Source organism: Gossypium arboreum, chromosome 5 (genome assembly GCF_025698485.1).
Source record: "Gossypium arboreum isolate Shixiya-1 chromosome 5, ASM2569848v2, whole genome shotgun sequence".
Lineage (NCBI taxonomy): Eukaryota > Viridiplantae > Streptophyta > Magnoliopsida > Malvales > Malvaceae > Gossypium > Gossypium arboreum.
This window is the reverse complement of record NC_069074.1, coordinates 45,104,509-45,107,793: the sequence shown is the minus strand read 5'-3', so window position 1 is coordinate 45,107,793 and position 3,285 is coordinate 45,104,509. Positions and strand designations below refer to the sequence as shown.

The following is a 3,285-nucleotide window of genomic DNA, read 5'->3' as shown; positions in this document are numbered from 1 at the left end:
CCCCATGTTTAACGCATTTTATGGATGATTTTCCATTAAAATTGGTGAATTCGATGCTCCTAATGCTTTAATTTCATGTTTTACACATAGGAGACCATAGGAGAGCGAAAGGAAAGAGAAACGGGCCAAAAACAGAGAAAATGGGCCAAAGTATGAAATCAACACGGTGGACCTCCTCACACAGGCGACCACACACAGCAGTGTCAATTTAGGTGCTCGGCGAGGGCTCAAGTAATCGCACACGGGCGTGTCCCTGCCGAGCCCAAGTTGAGTCCAATTCAAAAAAGGCTAATTTTGAGGGCTTTTAGGCATTCCAAAGCCTATAAATACACCCTAGAGGAGGAAAAAAAGGACACGGAGAATAGGGAGTAAGGAATTACTACTAGGAAGCTGATTGATCCATCTCAGAAGCTGGATTCATCATCAAGACTGAAGATCTCTCCTCAATTTCCCTTCAAGAGTTTTGGGTTTTCTTTATGTTTTGTATTCTTTATTCTTCTGAGATGTTTTTTTTATTTAGTTATGAATTAAAACCCCTAAATACCTAAGGGGAATGAAACCTAAGACGAATCTTGTTATTATTTTCTGAATCGTATGATAAATATTTAACTTGTTCTTATTTATGTGTTCTTAATTCTTATTTTAATATCCCAGGATACTGATTCAAGACAAGCTCTTATTCAGAGGAGGAATAGACCCTGTCTGAGAGTACATTTGTCATAATTAAGCGGAGTTGATTACACGCCTAGACATAGGGTGACAAGATTTTTCCGGATTAAGGTGAAACCTAGTAAAAGGATCCATAGATCGAGTTAATGCAACCCTAGAGTGTTAATTAGAGAAAAGTCTCGGTTATTCAATCTAAGGATTAGATGTTATTAGTCTTGAATAGGGATAACAACATAACTTAGGGATCTCTACGGAACAAGTTGAATGAATAAATCATCCGATTCGGAGCCAAAATAACAAGTAAAGTCTAGGTGGATTTTTCCTTAGGTATTGTCTTAAGTCAATCGATTTTCCCCAAAAGCAATTCCCCAATTCTTTTCTTTGTGAGTTCTTTGTTTAGATAATTAGTTAATTAAAGCAAAACCTCTTTATTCTTAAGCTAGATAATAAAAAGACATTTATTACTAGTACTTTTAGTTCCTTTGGGTTTGACAATCCAGTCTTGCTAAAACTATACTACTGTTCGATATGTACACTTGCCTACATCGCGATAATAGCTAGTTCAAGAACGAGTAATTATAAATTTTTAAAACTATCACGAAATCACATGATTAAGTTTTTGGAGCCGTTGCCAGGGAACTAAGATATTAGGAAGTCTCAATTTTTATTACTTTAGCCATTGATTTTTCTTGCAATTTAATTTAATTTTATTATTATTATTATTTATTAACTTACTTTTTCTTTCTCTTGGCAAGTTTTTTATAGTTTACGACTAGAAGAAACCCGTCTGGACCATTACTTTTTGACGAAGAAGTCGATCATACAGTTCGCAAAAATCAAAGAGAAATAAGGTGAAGCTGACGATATACAGAGAATGAGCAAGAAGACTATACTCAACCCCCAATCGAAGAGATGGCTGAAAACCAAGACAATCAGCTACCTCCTACAATTGCAGCTAATCGAAATCCTACTCCACGTACTATGTGTGATTCTACTAAACCTACTTTAACAGGAACTGAATCTAGCATAGTTAGACCTGCGGTAGCTGCAAATACTTTTGAATTAAAACCTAACACTATTCAAATGATATAACAATTTGTTCAGTTTGATGGTTTGCAGGATGAAGATCCCAACGCTCACTTAGCAAACTTTCTGGAATTTTGCGATACATTTAAAATCAATGGCGTTTCTGATGATGCCATTCATCTTTGGTTATTCCCTTTTTCATTAAGGAACAAAACTAAACAGTGGTTGAACTCGTTACCACGAGGGTCAATTACTACTTGGGAACAAATGACCGAAAAATTCTTACTAAAATATTTTCTGCCGGCTAAAACGGCTAAATTACGTAATGATATCTCTTCTTTTGTGCAGATGGATTTAGGAACCCTCTGCGATGCATGGGAGAGATACAAGGACTTACTGAGAAGGTGCCCTTACCATGGGTTACCGCTTTGGCTCCAAGTTCAAACATTCCACTATGGTCTGAATCCTTCGACTCGGTAAATTGTTGACGCAGCTACTGGCGAAACCATCAATAATAAAACACCTGAAGATGCCTATGAGTTTATTGAGGAGATGTCACTGAATAACTATCAGTGGCAAGTCATGAGGACAAAGCCAACGAAAACAGTCAGTGTTTATAATGTCGATTCGATCAACATGCTGTCAAATCAGGTAGAACTCTTGAATAAAAAGATTGATGGTTTTCTTAGTTCTTCACAGGTTCACCCAGTAATGCAGTGTGAAGTAAGTAGCGGTGAAACAAGCCATTCAGAATATCAACCTTATGTCCATAATATGGATAACGTGCAACTAAACTACATGTGTAATAATCCTCGACCTTAAAACAATCCATTTAGTAACACTTACAATGCCGGTTGGAGGAACCATCCCAATTTTTTGTGGGGAGGCAAAGGAAATCAAAGACCACAACATCCTCCGGATTTTCAGCAACCACCCTACCAACAGGAAAAGAAGCTGAACCTTGAGGAGATGCTCTCAAAGTTTATATCGGTGTCAGAAACTTGTTTCCAGAACACCGAGATAGCACTTAAAAATCAACAAGCGTCGATCCAAGAGCTCGAAACTCAGATAGGCCAGCTTTCCAAATTAATCTCCGAACGACCACAAGGTAGCTTGCTAAGTAATACTGAACCCAGCCCAAGGGAACAGCTCAATGCAATTAATATTCAAGATGAAGAAGGAGTTGTTGAGCCTGAACCAGAATCGAGGCAAGAAACTGTGGTAAGCAAAGGTCAAGGTAAGGTAGATAACAATAAAAACAAAACGGTGAATGTCAAATATAAACCTCTAGTGCCAAACCCCAACACGACAAGGAAAGATCGCTCAGATGAACAATTTGGTAAATTCCTTAAACTCTTAAAAAAATTACATATTAACTTACTGTTTATTGAAGCCCTATCACAGATGCCAAACGCAATGAAATTCTTAAAAGAGCTTTTAGCAAATAAGTGGAAGTTGGACGAAGCATCGCATGTGGAGCTAAATGCAGTGTGCTCAACTATTCAGAAAAATAAGCTACCAAACAAACTAAAATATCCAGGAAGTTTTACGATTCCTTGCTTAATTGGTAGTTTAGATGTTAATAATGCA

General features: G+C 37.3%; 1 non-coding gene across 1 annotated transcript; it reads right to left on the bottom strand.

Moving 5' to 3' along the window:
* Nucleotides 1-2,010: 2,010 nt before the first annotated feature.
* Nucleotides 2,011-2,117, bottom strand: LOC128293421 (small nucleolar RNA R71). The gene has a single exon (XR_008283603.1). It is a non-coding gene; the product is annotated as a small nucleolar RNA R71 (small nucleolar RNA).
* Between the last annotated feature and the right edge of the window lie 1,168 nt (nt 2,118-3,285).